Source organism: Cygnus atratus, chromosome 6 (genome assembly GCF_013377495.2).
Source record: "Cygnus atratus isolate AKBS03 ecotype Queensland, Australia chromosome 6, CAtr_DNAZoo_HiC_assembly, whole genome shotgun sequence".
NCBI lineage: Eukaryota > Metazoa > Chordata > Aves > Anseriformes > Anatidae > Cygnus > Cygnus atratus.
Window position 1 is genome coordinate 9415909 of NC_066367.1, and position 21419 is coordinate 9437327.

The following is a 21419-nucleotide window of genomic DNA, read 5'->3' on the forward strand; positions in this document are numbered from 1 at the left end:
TAGAACAGACACAACTGGTGAAAACCTGGCAGAAGCAGGGAACCCAGCCCAGTGGGCTGCCTGCTACCCAGTATACAGGGCAGACTTCCCAAAAGGCAGGCAACAGCTCCTTCAGATGAGAACCTCACATACAGGACTCCCATATAAAACATCTGGGGCATAAGCATTCTGTCAGACAAAGTATTTTGCCTGCTGGAGTTATCCCAGTTAAGCAAAAGGGAGGGTGGAAAGTCAGCTGAAAGCACCAGGCCATGTGCAAATGAAAGTGATACCATGAACGTCTTTCCGGGAAAAAGAACAACAACAAAAAAAATCCAGCACATTTCAAAAACAGAGGTTCCTTAGCTAAAGATAGCCCTGGCCAGCTGCTGTCCAGGGCAATCCTCTGCAAATCACCAGAACCTCCTCTGCAGCTAGGTGTGTGTGTGTCTGCAGCATCCGCCCACACTTTCTTTAAAAATGATTCTGGCTGGAGGAATACAAGGACTGGAATCTCAGTTGTACACCAGAAATTCAATGATAAATATCCACATTTTATTACTATTAATCATTTGATAAAACAGGGAGGTGGAAAAGTACCTGGTCTAAAGACGCACGGGAGGGTTTCCACTATATCTTGCAGAGAAAGTTGCATGGACCTCATCATCACACAACCAGACGTCTACAAGTCTGGCGTCTATCAGAAAGTGCACATCTGACCTCTGTGGATGGAGACGGCTGCCAAGCAGGATGCACCTCCTGAAGGCACCATCTCCTCCTATGGCTCTATCAGCATGTACAAGCTCAGGCAAAGTAACACATTTCTAGATGCCTATGGCTAAGCAAGACAAACCCAAACCCGACTCCACAAAGAACATGGAAAACAAATGTACACTGAGCTAGGAAGACATTCAGTGCGTTCCAGGCAGACTCAAGTGACTTCATTTTCAGGAACACTGGGTCTTCAGAGCTTGGAGAACGCTCACAGAAGCTTTTCTATGCCAGTTAGCATGTAGGGAGTAGGGAAGAAATGTTTCTCCAAGGACACGTCCAGCTGGGTCTTAGTCTCTGTCCCTGGAATGGCTCCTGCCCACTGAATTCATTTCAGGGCCAGCAGTGACTAGTACCGCCCTGCCCTCTGTCTCTCAATGTAAGTTATCTCTCTCCTGAGATACAGTAAGCGTGTATTGAAGATGTGGAGTCTAAAATTCAGAAGTTCAGGCACAGAATGTCTCTGGGGACCTAACTGAAATATTGAAAATAAAAGCTTTGAACAAAAGAGTGTGTTGGCTCACAATCTCATTCCCATGCTCCTCATCAACACTGCACATGGGGGCCAAACAAAGTCATTAATGAATTTGTGCAGAATTCATCAAATTTATTTTGCTTGGGAAAACACTAGAAATGTCAATAAAGCCAAAATGTTTTACTTTGGTCATTTTACAATGAAGAGTTTAACGTTTAGTAGTGAAACGATTCTTGTTGAAAACAAATCCTCCTAATGTTAAACAAGGGAACTAGCTTTCAACAGTATAGAAAAATCTCCTCGCAAACTAAATATCTAATTAAATCCAGAACACTTTGGTCCTTTTTTTTTTTTTTTTGAAAGATCAATGGACAAGATTTCAAGCACTTTTTAATCAAGAACTTTTTCCTCCAAAGTTTCTCTTTGACCAATTAAATGCCAAATTGTTTATTGATGCAGTTCAAGCCAGAACTTGGATCTCCTCCACCTGTACACACATTATCCTAAAATCAGCATATACTCAGGGAAATCTTTATCCACTTGACCCTTTCCCCAGGTTACGTGCCCATTGGCTGGCCCTCGCCCCTGAAAGCAGCGCTGTCCTTCTGCAAAAGCAGCTTGAAGACGTCCAACAGGCTGAGCAAACCTGAATCTTCCCACCCCTGGACCAAGTGCACAGCATCAGATATTCTTGGATTGTATTAACAGCTAGCCCTGGCACCACACCTCATTCTGGGGGAAGTTTTGCCCTCAAAATCTAATCAGTGTTAATATTCCTAGCATGTAAATGCAAAGCTATCCTTTCTCCTTTCCAGGGTGGGGGGAAATAAAGCCATATGAAAGCCATTAGCATTGTAGTCTGGCTGAGTTCAAGCCAAAGGCATATGACGCATTGAACACTAATTGTTCGGGCATTTCAGTTATGTGGAAATAGTTTTAAGGGCAGTAAATGAGGTCAATTTAGCATTGTTCTACTATTGCAAGAATTGCCTGACAAAAGCTTGATGTAGCTTAAGCTGATGACATGATTGCAGACAACCGTTTAGAAGCTATAACAGAGCTGTGAGACTCATTAAGCTGAGCTTGCACATATCTATAGGGAAATATGGCTTCATCATGAGCCTACAGAGAAGATCAAATACCTTGGACTCCATTCAGAAGTGATGCATGAACCTCAGAAACAACAAAAAAAGGCTAGGACTTATGTATTGACTGATATATTCACCTCTGCTATGAATCCACAGGTGCTGCATGAGATACCTACGTACTCCCCATCAGGCGAAAATGGACAGACTTGAGGAAGAAGCAAGTTTTTGCCAGCTTGGGTTCTTTTAAATTCACTGAGTTTTCCTGCTGCCTAAATGGGGGAGTGTGTATTACTGATGCCTTGTCTGACACTAATTTAAGTTGGTGCCAGGAGTTGGACTCGATGATCCTTATGGATCCCTTCCAACTCAGGATATCCTATGATTCCATAAGTTCTTATTAGGTGATAAATGTAAACAGTGACAACTCATCTCGCATTACAAATGATTCTGTTACTGACTTGCTAAAATGCCATTACAAATCTAAAGAACACCAAAGGTTTAAGTACGCTGGTTTGGAGTTTCTTTTGATGGAAAGTAAATAACAAATAGGAGTTTTCCCTGGATAGATTTGGGAGTACTGGAAAAACATGGATGCGTGTCTTTATGCAATCCAAAAGCATGAAGTAGTTCTTTCCGGTTCAAAGAGCAACCTCCATATTTAAAACTAGCTTTTTCATCAGGACAAATTCCTCTTGGCTTTGAATAGGAGCTCCAAGCAGACAGAAAGCTCTATTTACTCGTGTCACTTGACCTCTCGCGTCTCCCGAGTTTTATTAACAGGATCCTGCTTCAATGGATTTGCTTTGAACAGCACATCAAAAGTGCTCTTAGTGTAGGAGTTAGAACTATATTTGGTTGTTTGGTTGCAAGAACTTGTAATGGGAAACTTTTTTTTTTTTCCTAGAAAGCTCACAGAATGCTACAAAATACATAAAGAATGGAGCTGGCCTAGCCCTAACATTTGGTAGGTGAAACTTGAATGAAGCAAACCACTGGCAAGCTGCATGCTATCCTGCTGTCTTCAGACTGTTTATTCTAAGCCTGGGTAACTGCAACATGATGAAAGGCTTGGGTTTTAAACTATGTTTCCCATCTTGCAAACAAGATTAAAGGTGAACCCTTCCCTAAGATCTTTACTTTGGTATTTTCTGTAGTATTTGCTTTACATGTAGCATCTAACATTGACAGAAAAAGCCAACACACCACAAAGCATAAACATCAGCCTGCAATGTTCCCAGACTCCTGGATTTCCATGGAAATCTGGAATTTAAACTGGGAAAGCCTGAGGCAGATTTCCTGAAATAAAGGAATAGCTGTTTAAAAGGCAATTAGAGCACTTCGAAATCTGCAAACCCAAACAAATCATGCTGCAGGGCAGTTTGTCTCCAATCACCATATGTATAAATCTGTCTCAAAGTATTAGCAGAGTTGTGCATCTACAGTCTCTGCCTCAAGCCAGACTCCACTGCACCCGATCTCGGCTCCAGCATACCACGAATTGCAACCCCTACCCATGTGTTGCAATCAGACTGTCCAGTCCTTGCTGTTTCACCCAGTTCCATCCAGATGGAGAAAAAAAAAAGTTTGCTGGCAGTGAAGTCTGGCCATCCTTTGGATTAATGGCAATAGAGGTCATGCATGCAAAAGAGGTGCAAAGATGCACTCCTCTACCTGAGCAGGACCATCAAACCACAATAATCTGTTTAAGCATTTTATTACTCCCACGTTTGACTTGTCTGGAATAGTTCTGGCATGCCGCTCACTCTGAGCGAATCCAAAGTGATGTACGTATTCATCATCGCTCTTGGGACAGCTTTCAGAAAATACAAATCCTGGATGGGATGGAGCTGTTGAGAAAATTTCATGCAGGATCATATTGATTGATCTCCTGTAATGCAACAGCTGAAGACACCACAAGTTTCAAGAGTGAAAGGAAAACTCCTGTTTCCTCAAGGAGAAAGCCAAGCTTTAAACAACATGACAGAGCACTTGCTCCTAAAAGAGCTTTACAGAGCTTCCCACTACAACAGGTTGGGATCTAGAGAAAGCATCAACAAGACCAAATGGGAAACAAGTGGCACCTGCTGGGGGTCCTGGTGCTATGGTGTGGGAGTCCAGGGAGCAGCACTCACAGCTTCGTCTCCACACAAACTTTGGAAAATAATTCCTCTCTCCATTCCTCAATCCCTGAGATGTAAAACAGGAGGATTAATAATAACTTGTTTTGCTATTTTATGCAATTATACTAGGCAAGGGCTCTTTTCAGCTCTATCTGTATAGTGTCCAGCCTCAGGGTCAGTTAAAGCCCCTGGATGCTGTTGTAATCCAGGTACATTTAATAACTGCTACAGAGGCGGTAATGCTAAATTACTGTAGGTTCTTAATCGCCAGATTACATGAATCTGGAGAGTTTTATAAAGGTACTCCCACACTAGTGAAATGAATACATCCTTATCTCTGCAAAAAGAGCAAAACACAGGTGGGTTGGCAAGCGCAGTTTCTGTTCTCTGGAAAGCTATAACATACTTGCTTGTTCCTAGATAGAACAAGGCAAATTAAATAAAAATCACATGTGGAAATTCATCAGTGAATTGTCTAAGAAAAATATCGATACATTGACAAAGCAGATGTTGACGGCCAGTTGGAAAACAGCATGATCATGCACAGCTGCCTTGCAGGCGGTGGGTGATTTGTACTAGGAGCCCCTGGCAGCAACACTGAATGTCCTTATGAGCACCTCGTTAAGGTATCAGGGATGATGAGGTCCGTGGGACCCCACGTGCTCCACGGGGAAGCAGGACCCTGGTACTCATCTGGAGGTGAGCTCTTCCTAACCTCTGAAACATTCCTCAAAGGGACAGTGTGCATATCCCAAAACAAGAGTCATTCCACTGGCCTTGGGTCAGATCTACAGAGAGCAAACAAAATCCAAGGCAAACCCTTGAGCACTTAATGGAAAGATTCCCACTGGCTTCATTAAACTTCCATTTGGGTTGTTGGGCTGCAGCCCAAAACATCACGTTCTCCAGATAAGAGGTGGGTTTTGGCGACAAGGTAACGCCTCTGTGATCCTTGGCTGCAGGCAGAGACAGTCCTATCCCCTATCTGAGAGAGGAGCTGGAAGGCACCCCAGCATGGCACACAAAGAAAGAAGTAATGCAGATGCTATGTTGTTTTTTTGCCTTTGTCATGCAAATACAGATCATCTCCCTGAGTGCCTGACAGCTTGAAACAGCTGTGCAGCTTCCTAAGGCAAAATCACTGGAAGCCACTTAACTGTAATATTTCATAAAATACTACACCCTACTCTGTTTTCTTGCATATGTATATGTATTTGTTTGCTCTACACATTCTACACTGCAAAAGAATTTTCTATTTCCTGGCAGTCCTGGAAATCATTAAATGACCTCAGAGCATGACAGACCAGATGCTCTTGCACCGCTTTATAAAAAAAACAAAGCCCCAAAATTCGTAACACCTGTTCTGAGTCCTATGGCCAGCTCTGCTAGTGAGAGCCCAGCGGTCCAGAGGGACCCAGCTGCTCAGCATACGTACAGCACGTCCCAAGGCATGCTGTGGGCTGATATTCAGCCTTCAGGGACCTCCCTCTCTGAACAGAGACCGCCCCGTGGTGTTTTTTTTTTCCTTTGTAAATTTGCCTGGCTAAATCGTGCTGTGCAGCAATGCTGTTCAGATGTACTTGTGAAGTACAGGGTTGCCTGGTGCAACACGTGCTGTGCTTTCACACCTGACAGCAGGGACAGGTTAGAGTCAAATCCTGCCTCCTTGACCCTGGTGCAATTGCTCTGATAGGAAATGTGAGGGGGGAGAACTGGCTGATTCTGTTGTGCTCGTTCCTTTATTAAAAGGGCTGTCGCAGGAGCAGTCACAGCCAGGGTCAGGCAGGCTAGGTGATGTATGCAGGCCTAAGAAATAAAAAAAACTGTCTCAAGAGCTTAAAATCCAAACAGCTAAAGGGTAAAGAACTCTCCCATTTAACTGTAGGATTGAGACAGAAAAGGGTTTAAAAGGCAGGCTTAATGTCACATAGAAAAAATCTCTGGCACAGCAATGATTTGGACTCACTGTCCTGTACGAAACCCAGTCCTTCTCACTATCTCTCCGCCTGACCCCCAGCACCAGATCTGTCCTGGTAAGGGTGCCAGCGGTGCTGGGGGAATGTTTTCCGGCTGGAGAAGAAAATAAAGGGTGGGGTGAGATGAGACTGACTGTGAGGGAATTGGGGATTATTATTACCATTGTGGGCTTTCAGACTTTTTTTTGGTCTGTCTCCATTTTCAGCTTTGCAGATAGAGGACTACAGCCATCTCTCCACTGAAAGTTTTCCCTGGCACTTTGGTTGTTGCCCTGACTCCGACCCTTCTTAGAAGCAGAGCTGGGAAGAGAGGGGAGCCATCAGCTGCAAGCAGCCCAGCTATGCATCTCACTGAGCTGCTGCCCAACAGCACACACCTGAAAGCAGGAGTTCCTACAACAGTCAGAAGCTTTACAGACCAACAAATCTCTGAGCCTGCACTCTCCATTCTTTAATTCTGGAGCTCAGGAGGCAATTAAAAAAAAAAAGACCCTGTGGTTTCTTAGATATTTTCTACTAAGAAGGTTTGAGGTTTCAGCATTCCCACTGGGTCTCAAGCCCAGGACTTCCACGATTTGGCTTTTAGACCTGTCCTTATGCCCTTGGCACCAATAAATAAAGACAGATACCCCATGGTGGCTGAACCCTCAAGAGAGGCACTTAACCTCCCATCCTCTGTACAACTGATAAAGGACCAGGCCAACAAGGCTGGTATGATCCTTAGCGCAGGCTGCTAGAGCAGATGAGCTCCCCCCTGTCTTTCGGGGGGAGAGACCCATTTAAGAAGGCACCTAAAGGTGGCTAGAAGAGCCTGGCTTTTAGCACCCACATTTGAGCAATCCCTGTTTCTTTTAGGATTTCAAGCTTTAAACAGCCCCTTTAGCTCTCCTTCTCATTTCTTTTCTAAGCAGTAGGTTCCATGGGGGCAACAGAGCATCTCTTTGGCCTTGTTCATGTAAGACTGGGAGTGGTGGGTGCTATCTTTGCACAAACAGCCCAAGAAATCTCACAGCAGAGCCAATATCTGCTCCCCAGGGTACAGTCCTGCCAGATAGTAATGCCTGCCAGACTTACTGGTTCTTAGGGTTGTTGTAACATTCTACGGCCTCACCACAGAGCTCTTTCACCTCAGGGATGTCACATGCATTTAATCATCTCCCAGTAGCCACCCCCAGTTCTCCCAACAGCTGCACACACACAAAAATACCCACAGCCATGAGTCAAGCAGCAATAACAGCTCAAAGATCCCAAAGTCTGATTTCCTCTGTCATTTGGGGCTCTTTCTCAAGCCTGCTGACTGCCTGGGACTCTTCCCACCGACCTAAAAGGTCAGGGATTGGGCAAATGCAACTAGTCAGGGACTGCATCCCCACTAGCTGCTGAAAAGCCTCCTATGACTGGAGTTGGTGGAGCAGCACTGTTCAAATGGCTTTGCCATTCTGTGTGAAACAGGCTGTTTCTAAGGGAAGAGGTCTCTGCTCACAGAAGTTGTTCCTTCCTTACCACGTTTCTTGGGACAAGACACGTCTAAGGCACCTGTCTGCAAGGTGAATGTCTTGGCGTTGGGAGGATGGAACCAGCTCCTCTAATAATGTCCCCTTTTAAGTTAGACTTTCTCACACTGCTTCTCCTATTTCCACCAGTCACCATTTGAATGGGGTCTGTTACCAAAATATCAGGGTGCAGACCTACACCTGCTTTGCTGTCGGGGCCAGAGCCCACCATCCCTCCCATTAAGTACATCTGAGCTGGCACAAAGACAGCTAATTCCAGCATGATCCCTGCCACCCAGCACATGTGAAGCACCTGTTGCTGACATGCTCCTCACCACCACCAAATATAATCAAACGCAGTGGCTCAGCCTGTTCACTCACCCCCTCCATCTCCTCTCCTCTGTGGAGCAGCCTCTGCCAGCTTCCAGCAGCCCCCTGAATTCCTAGGGCCACCTGCCTCTGTAAAGCCAGCTCCTTTCTCCAAGACGAGGTTTTCCTAAAAAGAGCAGAAGAGCAAAGAGGTGAAGTTCTGCCACCAGTTAACTCCATCCCTCCTGCCTGCTGTCATGGTTGAGCTTTCTTCTGCTTCTCCCAGGCTGTATAGAGCAGATCCTGTGATCCTGGCAGTCCCCAAAGGCTGTTCTGTATTGGGGAATCTGCCCACTGCATGCCCAAGGGTTAATTCCTGCTCTCTTCCTCCCCATCTTCTGAACCACTCTGCACAACCTAACTCTCCTCCACCACAGCATTAAACTTTTGCAGGAGTTTGGGTTGAAAAGAACCTCAGTTTTTTTCATGCTAATCCATCCTCAAACCTTTCCCTGGTGATGCTTACCCACTCAGAAAGCAGACCGAAGGCAGATGAGCACAAATGATAAACCAAAGAAGCTGGATGCAAATGGCAGGGCCCACAGAGCACAGGGATCTGACACGACAGGAGCCACAGGGAGGTCAGCTCTTGGTTAATATCACTCTTGGCAGTGATATTAAAGACCATCCTCAGGAGAGGTGATTTCAGCTCCTGGCTCTGACACAGGCCTCCTGCCTGACTTGGACACCTCAGTCTTTCACCCTTTCTCCAATGGCACCAACAGTCTTTCTGCTCCATTTTATCTATATATATATCAAATTTTTTTTGGAGGAAGGGTAGGATTAGGCATGTGCTTTCTGGGCTTTGCTGTGATTTCCCAGATCTGTTGGGTATGATCCCAATGTTTGCCTTGCTGGCAAACTGCAAATGCCCCTTCAGCCCAAAGAGGATCCTGGCTCTGCTTAGGTTTTTTAAAGCCAATTAGTTATTACAGACATGTCTCAGCTATTACCACATCATTAATCAACATATCACAAATACAGCAGCTTTATTTATTTAGCTATTTCAGGCCCCTCTCCAAGTGACTATTCTAATTGTTGATGACTACTTTGCCTGTATTCTTGTGATGCGCTTTCTTACTGTGTGTTTTTGGACGGAGTTTTCACCCCATGAAAAAATTTTGTTTTGTCAGGAAAAGAAATACATTTTTATTATGAAGAAGTTTATCTCAGGGAAGATTTTTTTTCTTCCTCAGATTCAGGCTAAGTTTTCTCATTAAATAGGAGCACAGCCCAGCATATGCAGCGCTAACCTGGAGAGCAGAGGACTAAATTTTGCACTTCCCATCTAATGGGACAGAGCAGAATACTAAAGGTTTTCCAGACCCCATGAAGGTTTAGCATCAGCTAGGACGTTAGCTCTGAGTTCCATTCTCTCTGCTCCTGTCCTCATTTGGGATAAAAACAGTCCCAAATTTCAGTCTCTCATCTGTCTGCTGGTCTGGTTTCACAGAGCCAACCTGTCCCAGAGCAGCAGCAGTGTAAGGTTTGTATGGGAGGCCTGTTCCAAAGCCAGTTTTCCCCACCTGCCCGTGGTATCTCCCCTCTGTTACATCGCAGCGGGATGCCTGCAGCCTTGGCCTTGGTTTCATCATCCCAGCTGTATGAAGGAACCAAGGACCTTGGTGATGAGCGTGACCTTACACCAAGCAAGTCGTGCGTGTTTCTCTTTGGAAAGAGACATTCAGTCCAACAGTTTTCAAGTACTTGCTCTGTCCACTTCAGTGTTAAATACCTCATGGTTAATTTCAACTGTGACCTAAAAAAAGAAAAGGAACTACATTAATTCTTTTAGTATTTATTTCCCTGCCCCTGAGCGGCAAGACAAAGAATTAGGAGTTGGTGTCGTCCCCCCCCCCCCCCCCTCATGTCCCAAAGTTTGCAATCAGTGTTTGCTTTATGATTTTATGCACTCATCCCATGAGGAGTGCTTGGTCTCTTACACTACGTGCATGATGCTGTCCTGGTCTGCACTGTGTGATTCCCAAGACCAGCGAAGCCAAGAATTGCATCTCAGCTGCTGATAGGCAATCAGTTCCCATCAGCTTTCCAGCCTGCATCCCCAAACAGTGATTCAGGGCTTGAAAATTGACACCAAGAGCAAATGGCTCAAGACAGACAGGAAACAGAATGTAATTTCTATTTAACAGAACCCTCCCGAGACAGGCTGGGATGAGGAGGAGAGAAGGACCTTTCTAAGACTCTACCATAGAAGAGGAGGAATCCTTGGTGTTAACAGGGCTGCCTTTCTGTCTCGTTCCCCCAGAATTCTGCATGTCCTTTTAAAAGAGACTGAAGGTAAGCAACAAAGTTGAAGGCTCTCCACTAGTTTTGCTGAACTCGTTTTTCTGTTTACATCATCATAATCCCAAGGAAACTCAGATTAGCACCTTCCCAACAATGCATACACCTATAGCAGAATCCTTGAGAGCTCATGCTGTGCTAGACAAGCAAATACCAGCTTAAGAAAAGTTAATTCTATCGACCAGAAGGGAGAAAGACCATTTATTTTTGTTCACTGGCAATATCTAATCCATTAAATGATATCAGATGGGCATGAGTCAACAGCTTACCCTTAAATAATGTGCCGCTCCGGCTGTCTATAAATAGGTTTTACTTTCCCTCTTTCATACGAAGCCAGCTTCTGCAACAGCTATGCACCACCAAGGGGGCTGTTGGGGAAAGACAGACATGCCTGGAACAAGGGGGTATTGAAGTAGCTGCATTCCCTCTCATCTCTTCCTGCCAGAAGGGCCACGAAAAATACAGTAGTCACTGAGTTGCTGTAGCTGTCAGTATGGGCTGGGTGGTGCAGGAGCAGAGAACAGCAGCCAAATTCTTCCTGTCTCCTCAGTTGCAGCTGAAGGAGGCTCCAAAGCAGATGACAAAGAAATCCTTAGTATTTCCCATAGATATTAAACATCACTTTTTACCACACAGACGTACAGAGCTAGGAAAACATGCTACGCACAGACATGGAGCTGCAGCTCTAGTCTGCCTGCTCTGACAGCTGCAGTCCTTACAGTGGTACTTCCAGGAGATGGAGAGCTTAAAAGCTGGCTTCAGTGGAGGCTTCAATCAAGCTGCAGTGTTTTGCCAAGACAGGTGATGTTGAGGACACTGAACTGTTTTAATCAGCTGCAGGAAAAAGCTATAATATTTCTTTTTGAGGGACAAACTCTTTCCAGTTGGGATTCAAGGGTCAGGCCCAAGGAGCAGTGAAATGGAAATTGTCTTTCTCCAAGAGCTGAGCCCAGTCAAATGTACCTAATGGTCCTCTGGGCTAGCAAGCAGCAAAGGAGGTGAGATAGCATCATACCCAGTGGCTGTCATTCCCCAAGCCAATTATCTGTCCATTCAGGGAATATGAGAGTGAGTCTCATATAGTGTCACATACAGAACACACACACAACTTGAAAACCCTGATCTCCCGATGAGAGAGAAATAAAAAATCATGAATAATAAAAAACATGAGAAATATAACCTAGCCACTTCATTTTAGTGAGGTTTTAACTGTGTAGCCTAATAACATGGATTTGGGGGTTAGGATTGTTACTGGTGGTAATTTTTAGCAGAAATCTGTTTCCCCTAAGACTAATGTCACTATCACTAGTTTAGGGTAGAGACTAGTCACAAGAAGCCCTGATACTTCATGGATAAGTTTCATTTAACTTAAGATGACATGTTCACATTTCTGGAAGTTCATCAACTTTTGTTCAGGTTCTCTCTTTTACATGATAATCTTAGGCTGAATATTAAAGCAAGTTCATGAGTGCACTCTCCTCCCATGTTGTGGGCTGAAATGAATGGAGGAAATGCTTCATTTAAGGTCTCTTGAGATTTTCTTTGTCTTTAAAGAGAATTCAGGATGGTAAATGCTGAAATCTTGGCTGAACCTGTGGGATTTTATGAAAATCCTATTGTTGCTCTAACCCTAACCCACAGAAATCAAGATAATTCACCACTGGTTTCAGGAGAAGTGGTGTTCATCATAGGGTAAGTGCTTTTGAAAAAAACATCTTACATATCACAGCTGCTAAGGATTTATAAAAGTCTTGACCCCTTCATTGTGGGGTATACATAAGAGACAAGATGCTTGCAAAGATATCCCATGAAACCTGGTGATGAAGAGACAGAGGCCACATAACCAGGTTAGAAACCGTCCATTCCTCATCATGCTTTGAGAGCACTGAAGGTCTAGCTCATAGGACAGGGCACAGTGGAGAACAGAAGCCATCAAGACATGATTTTGCAACATGGAACAAAAATTCCCAGTAAGTCAGCAGAAATCAATCTTTTTGTCAAATACCGCATTCAGTGGGGCAAGGCAACAGACTCATCTGGGACTCCAAGCTTGGTGACTGAGTCATTTCTCTCTCAACCCGTTGAGTTGGACCCAAGGGTTTTCCCACTTGGTTTGACAGAAATAGATATGAATATAACTCGGATTGCAAAGCAAAATTTTTCCTATTGAAACTCAGGCAGGGCCAGGTTACACCACAAGATATAAATTAGTGGTAACCTATATCTCTTTAAATCCCACTGAGTATATTTGGATTTGTGCTTCCATCCTGCCCAGAGACTGAATCCAGAAGGCATTTAAGATCTTCTCCATTAGCCAAATTTCAGGAAGCATCCGACAGACCTGTGCAGTGACTATTGACAGTGAAATTCAGCTCTCTCAGAGGGCTGCTGGTGTGCCACTCAACCACTTCGTGCATCCACAAGAGGTCTGAGCCTTCCAGGAAAGCAACAGACTCACTGCTGCCTGAACATGCCGGGAAATCCTAGAGCAAACAGCAGCTACCCTTGGAAGGGGAGGCCCCACACTGGTGGAGATCATCCGGTCCAGCAAATCAGGGATTACACAAGCAGCCGAGAAATCCCCGGGGAGGTGTGGTCGGCCCAGAATTTCTCACCATTATCAGCGCTCAGAAGAGAGCTGAGATGAATGAGCATGGTCCAGCTCATGCAGTTATTTCATTGACCACTATTCGTGTAATAATGGTGCTCTGATACACTGGGGGTAGCACATGTGGTCCCACGTGGGCCAGATTATCCCACCCTGCTATAGCACAGTGTCTCTTGCAGTTTAGTGCTACCTTCTTCTTGTCCTCCACATTTAGCTACTTCCCACTACAACCTTGACACTAGGCACTGCATGTCCTTCAGTTATAAGCTCAGAGACTAAGGCCACAGGGAACCATCACATTATCTCACCAAAACCTATTTTTAATCCGATTATCCTCTACCTTGACTGCCTTTTGATATTATTCTGAAGTCCACAAGGGGTGAAGAATCTACCAGCTGGTGAAAAGATCTATTCATAGTCCAAAGAGTCAAAAGTAACAGGAAGGTCAGCGCAAATGCTTTACTCCAGGGCTGTCTTCAACCTAACATGATATTATAAATGCACAATTGCTCTGGAAAGTGGTAACGTCTGATTCTGAGATCCACAGATAATCAGAGAGCTAGATAAAGGCAAGGCAACTTGTCTTTTGGGTACCTAAGGAAAGGAGAAAGCCTCAAGTGGGATGCATGCCAGCATAAGAAGGAAGACAGAGCTTTTGGGGCACTGCTCACTGAATAGGAAACTTGTTTGTTTCTCTTGAGATCATAGCAACAGGACATTGCGTGCATGTTTTGTAAGTAAATTATGATCTCCCCCTCAAAGGAATACCTCTCTCCAAATAATATAATCAATTTTCCTCTTAATGGAAAAAAAACTGTGTGAACCTGCCAGGCCAGAGACACTATTCTCATCCAGCACATCTTCTGTTTTTCCAAAAGCACTTCCCAGCTTTAATCCCAAGGCAGTGAGTCCCCTCATGCAGACAGATGAGCAGCCTATTCAAGAGATACATAAATCACAGATAAGGAGGTGACCTAGCCAATCCTTGAAAACAGTACAGTAAATAATGTTTGCTTTCAGCTGCTTCCTCCAGGCCATCCACATGGCTGCTGCTGGATGCTGATCCACCAGTCCCCGACCTGTTTTCAGCTCAGACACAAGCCATTATCCCACAGCAGTTTCCAGAAGGCTCTTTGCTCTGGTCCCCATTACCTGTTACAGTCCAGCAACCCCCCAAGCCGAGGGGTGGGGTTTGAAGGGGAATTTCAAGAGACTAGGAACTCTCCTCCAGTCATCAGCTGGCTTCAGTTTCAGGCACGGATCCTTGGAAGACATCCCAGGTTGCTTCCTATCTCATAGTAAAGGATGTATTTCTCCTCTTTGAAGATCTCTTGTCCCTGCAGAGCATAACAGAAGACAGTTACAGCAGAGTTCATCTGGTGTGCAAGAAACAGAAACGCTCCAAAGCTGTGAGCTACTTGGGTAACACAGAAAACGTGGCCTAAATGTAGATGCAAAGATGAGTTGGCACAAACTGACGCCATTTCATTGCTGTTTATCTTTCTACTGCTCACTGAGGATCTCACTCACCATGCTCAATACAGTGAAGGGCTTGTGTGTACAGGGAACATGAGATGTTTTGCCAGCCATCCTGAAGCAGGCTGATAGCAGAGAGCTTCCCAACATAAAGAACAAAGTCACTATCCAACCAGGGTCACACTCCAATGTTTGTTTGCATTCCCTCTTTTCCAGCTTCTTTTGGCCTTGGAAACAGGAAGAAATAAATGTTATAGCTATCGCATTCTTTTTACGCTGCATCATTTTAAGTAGTTCACTTCAAGGACTTCCTTGGAAATATAGAGGGGTAATTCCCATCATGGACTAAACAGCTGTGACCTTGCTATGTGAAAAAGCAGAATTAAGTTACACTATAATCAGAAACTTAATCAACTTTTTCTGCTCAGCTCATAAACTCTCCTAGGGATATCTGTGATACCTTAGGAAACTTCTAAGGCAGGGACGCAGTGGTGAAGCAGCATGTATGAAAGTACGTGGAGATAAACAGCCAACAATGCTACTTTTTCTTCATGGACAGCTTCTCTTAAAACAGTGCTCTCCTACAAATGCAACACAGAAAGCGCAATTATCAGTGATAGAAATCATACTGAAAGTTGCTGAATGCCAGGTGAATATAAGGGGAAAACATCACGTACAGCAATGCTGAGCTCTGCCTTACAGCACCCACGCATGGCTGCTGCTGGAGACGTGATGCTGGGCAAGATGGACCCTCAGACTGAGCTACTCCAGCTATTCTCATCAGAGCAGGTATCAACACACCTGCCAGTAACAGCATTACCACATATCAGACATTAAGAACACAAAAATATTGAAAAATGTATAGAAGACTGGGAAAAGATAAATGATAACAAGGACGTGTTATCTGTACATGACATCTTGCATTATTCCGTAAACTGCAGGTTTAGCAGCAATAGAGATACCCAGCAAGAAAACCAGGGTAAAGCTCTCCATCCTGCAACAATACATAATAGGTGGTGCCTCAGGTTTTGTTACCATTAGTTGAGTTTCCTATTTAGAAGTGATGTAAAGCACTGGAAAATTAGTGGCAAATGAGTCAGGACAAACGTGCTATTCAGTGTCCCTCCAAAGATTCTGGTGTCTGTAAGAGCAGAAGATGCTTTTTTTTTTTTTTTTTTTTTTTTAAGAAAACTAAACAGACTGCAATTCTTCTGAAGTTGAAGACTAAAATAAGATAAAGGAGGGCATTAAGAAGTCAAGGGTACTTGGGAGCACTTAAATTTTTAAGAACTCTGGAAAAAAAATTAACAGAAACAAAAACTTTACATATTTTGCAAACATGCCTCTACTTGGTAACTAAGGGACTGATGCTGATGAAGTTAAGTATGAGTGATGTGTCGCAAACGCAGGGTTATACACACAATTTACTGCTTCTTTACTCCCTGATACTTAAGGAAAAGAGCACGTCAACAATGCTGCTTTGAATCCAAAATTAAAATACAGCCTATTCCCACCTTACAGATTGCTCTCTAGCTAATTTGTTTGACATGCATGATTGTTGTAAATGAATTGTTGAAGTACTAACTAGGTATCAAGAACAGCACATGGTTAACATTCACAGCTGACCATCCCTGAAGTGATTTATTTAGTCTTAACACTTGAATTCAACCATATCAGTTTGATTCTTAGCTGGTCTTCCAGCAAAATCCAATAAACACAGTTCAGTGGAGTAATCCCTGTGATTATTAGAAAGGGACAAAGTTTTTGGTTGAGGGTTTTCATACTGCATCCAGATGCTTTCATGACTTCATAAGAATAACATGAAATGGTTGTTATAAGGTTGAAATGCCCAGCTACATTGCTATTCAAGATAAATGATTTTAGAAGAGGAAGGCAAGGATCAACTGTAAGGAACTTAAGCCTAAGACAAAAATTGTATCTCTGGGTAGGAAAGAGCTTGCTCAGGAATTCATCCTTTAACTCTCATCCAAAGCACTGCTTCATCAGGATGCTCAAACTTATGCTTAACCTTAAATATAAGCAGCATCCCTGAGCCTAAGGCCACCACCTCTGCCAGGAGGTATGTGCTTAAATGTCTTGTTAAACTCAAAGGACGGTTTCATGGTGGAAACTTCTGCTCTTGCCCCACCAACCACCTGACTGCCCATGGAAAAGCAGCTTTGCTCCTGGACTTGACAGGACCCGTGCTCAGTATCTTCACCATGCTTCAGCTATGGCCACGTGAAAGCTCAGCGTTAACACTGGACAACACCTAGTGACTGCAGGCACCTTTTTTTTTTTGGCTGAAGAACCATCCTTGGTATTTGCTCTGCTCTTATTCAGCATTCCCATTGCCTGTGAAAGGCCAGGGAAGAAGTGTGTTAGCTCTGCCTGCAGCATTACTCACAGAGGCTGTTACAGCTGGTTTGTGACTAAGGCCTGTGTGCGATTAGTCACTGGAATTTGGTGGGAGGCTATATTTAATAACATCCTTAGCTCCAGAGAAACAGGGAGCCAGAGAATCTTTATGGACCACAGATGCATTATAAACTCTTCCAAAACCGCAGCCTGAGAGAAAACAGTCAAATTAGCAAAGGAGCAGATATGTAGGCAGGAGGGCTGCACTCCCGTACCCCTGTTCTGTACCTCGAGCAGAGCTTTAGCCAAGTGGCACACCTGGGCCAGGATCTACAGCAGCACTGCTATCCTCTTGCTATGGGAGCATTCAGATGAGACCCTACAAGGGCTGGCCACCCTTGCTGCCTATGGTGTAGACATACCAGTGTGAGACACGGTCATATCAGCCTCTAGATGGATGTAGCATATGTGCTGTTGATCTCAGCTCTCACTGCTCCATCTCCAAATCAGTGTAAGTGTTGATACTCCCACCTTCGTGATTTGGAAAATTGAATACAAATGCAAAGGAATCAAGAAGAAGCAGAGTGTGATGTTGGGGTAAGATCAGGACTAAGAACCAAAACAGATAAAAGCCTTAAAAATCATGACCACGAAACTGGTTATTAGTAGGTATAACCTACCTGGTGCACTAATAGGAAGGGATACAAGTTACCCACATACATGGGCTCTGTTTGTTCCCTTCCAGCAGAGCTGAGATCTGAAGCACTTCTGGTTCCCTTTCTCATTGGCCACCAGCAATCACCAACCAGTTTTGCTAAAGAAACAGGGGTCGTATAGTGAACTCAACTAATGCCTAATCTCTGCTTTTAGCTGGCTTTGCCACCAGCTTCTCCCAGGTCATCCCAAGCTAAACAGGCCAGGATTGTCTGTTCACAATCCAGCTTTCCCATCGGAAAGAGGAGGATAATGGTTATAACCTTTTGCTTTCCAGGGGCCACTGTGAAGACGTAACTATTAATGCTTGTAGATGCTCAGGCATATGACGGACTGGCCCTCAGCCAGCAGTTACTGCAGTCAAAGGAAGATTTCAGTACAGTTCAGGGGACTTGGAGCTTTTAGACCTAGCCGCAAGAAAGACTGGCATTGGCAGCTTAATGTCACAGAAGAGACATTTCCCAGTCATTAAACCTGGTCAACATTTTAAACAAATTTGAAATGTGTTTAGTCTGCTAATGATTATTCTGCTTATTCAGATGCATCTGATGTTTGGCCACAAACTCCAGATATGGGCAGCTGGCCCCAGTCCAGCCAAGGAAAAGGGATCCCCGCAGCACAACCAAAAGTGCATTGCATTGGGCTGAATCAGATATCCGCACCATAATTAAAATCCCTCAACTTAAATTGTGGAGCCGACGTTTTACGGCGGCTAAGACGAGCATGATGCATGTTCTCCATTTTCAAATGCTGCAGTGTTTCATGATACATGGGAAAGCAGATGTTTCTAATAGTCTGAACCATTAGAGAAGCTTATACTTCCAGACTAATTACTACACGAAGTCAGGAGTGAGACTACAATGGGTCAAAACATTCCACATCTAACTGTATTTACTCCAGTGGAAAATGTTTATTCTGACCAAAATAGATATTTTTCAGAGTAAGACTTCTCCCAAAAGTAACTGGGCAACCAATTAGATGCAATTAAAAAAAAATCGTTTATATTTAACAAATCAAAACAAAAACATTTTCAAACAATAGTTCTTAAAGAACCATAGCTGTGGAAAAAAATACCCCATGCATTCCCCACTGGTATTTTTCCCCCTCTTTACAGATACAACTACAATATGAAGTTGTGGATCCCTGTGGATATGTTTATCATTGTCTTTAATGATGCATTTATTTCCTACTATGCTTCCCTTCTGCCATCCTTACACAGATAAGTCCATCCATCTGCCTCACCCACAAAAGCATTACCCAAGGAGGCAGAACCAGATGGAGGTGTAAGGGGATCCTGCAGACCTCCTGTGCATTAACCAAGATCTGTTTGAGACTCATTGCAATGCACCCACTGACACTGAGGACACAGATTGGAACAGAGTGGAAAGGCTGAACTTCGGGGGGTGGGGGGGGGAAGTATTAAAGTGAAGCGTTTTCTCTACAGCCTTTAACGTAGGCTTGCTTTCTGGTCCAGCTTGCTATGGAGCACTGAATAGTGTAATGACAAGGAGCCTAAATCACCCTGCTGCAGATACCCAGCTCTCCTGACTGTCAAGGTCACTTGAAAACACATGCTGCTCAGCCATCAGCCACACAAACAGCTAGGAGAGATTCAAGCAAGTGTAAGGGTGCCAAGGAGGGTATGTAGAAAGAAGGGGAGAAAGTGAATGCAAACCCAGAAGCAAAACTGGAGAGCATCAAGCCCCAAGGGAAGGAAAGTGCACAGGACTATTAAAAGCAAGAATCTCAGAAAGCACAGTTTTACAAACAGGACCACAAGCATTCAACACAGGAACGTTTTCAAAATAAATGTGGGATGGGTTGAAATTGGAAGGCCTAAAGCACAGCTGCCCTGATAATCTTACGCTATTAAGAAGGGGTGAAAGCCAGCTGTTGGAGGATTGCTCCTTCTCATCATCCAGAGGATGGAGGCTGTGCCTACGATCCTCCCCTCCTGCTCCGTACAGAAGGCAGCAACCCCTTTCGTTAAGCCAGAGTCATCTCAAGAATAAGCAAGCAGGAAAACATTCCCAAATGATGAGTTAGTTACTCGCAGACCTCTCTGCCCACATCTTCCACTGTGACAGATAGACACCTGCCCCCAGCTCCTGGCACCAGTCAGAAGCCCTAGCAGGTAAAGGCACTTAGCTACTGCTGCTCTGACACCTCCCTTGAGATCCTCTTTTCACTGGAGGGCATTCAAACGCTGGGCGAGACAACCCCAACTTCTGGGGTTGCCTTATTGGGTCCAACAAGGGACAGAGGCTGTGGGGTTTGGGGGCTTTTCTGCTGCAGGCAGCTGCATCCAGATCTTTGAGCACAAGCTCCCTTGCCTAACAGCAGCCTTGCTAGACACATGCCACACCAGATGCAAGAGCTCTAACTGTACAACATGGAAAATATTGCTATCTGCTCATGCTTCTGAAGTGAGACAGCTCCTGAACAGAGGGACCTGATCTCCGTTTTGTGTTCAGCCACCTAAGCTTGCAGTCTAAATACTGCAAGGCACTTGCTGGTGAACACACGGCTCCTGTGAATGCCAGCTCAGCGACACGCAGTACAGGGGTTTTCCAGGCATTTGTAGGAGATGCACAGCTTCAGTGACACAGCACATATGTGCTGAGAAGTACTAAAAGTACTACGTATTACACTAGGTAGTGAGGGCACTACCAGGCTATGCAGATAGCAAGAAAGGAACAGTGAGCACTAGCAGATAGTGAATCCAATGTATTCCCATATTCCTCCTCATTTAGGGGAATTTCCCATTATTCCCACCTAAGGTTTCTACCTAAGCAGTCCAGTATCACTGTTTCATTCATCAGAGCAGCAGCTTAGGTCCTTGGTTTCTCTAGAGCAGAGGTTTTCATCTGGAGAAAACCATGGCTGGATTGCGTAGACAGAGCAACCAGGATACGGCCCTAGGGGCAATCTGCGTAGGATGCAAGCAAGACATATCAGCAAGGCATCTGCCTCCCAAACCTCAGGGAAGATGTAATTGCATCATGTGAAACCCCTTTAAATGCATTCTCTTGCTTTTCTTTGCACTGACAGCAAGGAGGGAGAAACTGGCAGGGTCTCTAAGCTCCCAGCTGCACACTCCTGCTCCAGCTGAGCTTTTTTTTCCCCACTGCGATTCCCGGAAACATTTGCTGTGGAAGAAGCCAAGCCTTTGACTGCTTCCAACCCCAGTGATGCTGCTCCTGCATCATCCATTTTCTACCAGCTGTTTGAGCTTGTGACCAGCATCAGACCAGCACTGATGCTGCACATGCTGCCTCCTCCATCCCAGGTCCTTTGTTTGGCCTTGCCCTCCCTCTTCTCTTGATCAACCTTCCTCCTTTGGGTACCTCTTCCAGCCCCCAGGCATCCGCCAAACCACTCCAGTTTGCCCTGGAAAGCCCCAGCCAGCCTCCAGCTCAGAGCTGGGCTTCTCTTGTCCTGCCTATGGCACACCAGCATGGGGGAGAGAATCGCCTCATGCACAGTTAGGATTGCATGGCAAGACCTATCCTTTTCCACAACACCAGTGTATGCCATTGCATGCAAAAAGAGGCTTTGGGCTTGGCCCACCAGCCCTGCTTGGTTTCAAAATAAGTGATAGACAGAAGGAACTCAATACTGCAACAGGGACAAGGGGTCTAGGGTGACCTTGTAGCTCAGACCACGAGCTATGGGCAAGCAGGAATAC

The 21419-nt window shown here is 44.7% G+C and overlaps 1 long non-coding RNA gene across 9 annotated transcripts in view; it reads right to left on the reverse strand.

The window, feature by feature from the left end:
* The window catches only part of LOC118257852 (uncharacterized), a 50372-nt gene that overhangs the window by 15339 nt on the left and 13614 nt on the right, over positions 1-21419 (reverse strand). For 3 of the 9 annotated variants that reach the window (XR_004781715.2, XR_007708486.1, XR_007708487.1), the window contains exons 1-7: positions 15120-15241; positions 14714-14886; positions 14336-14520; positions 14008-14118; positions 10845-11141; positions 9798-10030; positions 8284-8398 (exon numbers count right to left, since the gene is read on the reverse strand). This is a non-coding gene — a long non-coding RNA (uncharacterized LOC118257852). Of the gene's footprint in view, positions 1-4394; positions 4501-8283; positions 8399-9797; positions 10031-10844; positions 14119-14335; positions 14521-14713; positions 14887-15119; positions 15242-21419 lie in introns of those variants that run through there. The other 6 variants (XR_004781721.2, XR_007708485.1, XR_004781722.2 and 3 more) reach the window with 6 other exon arrangements.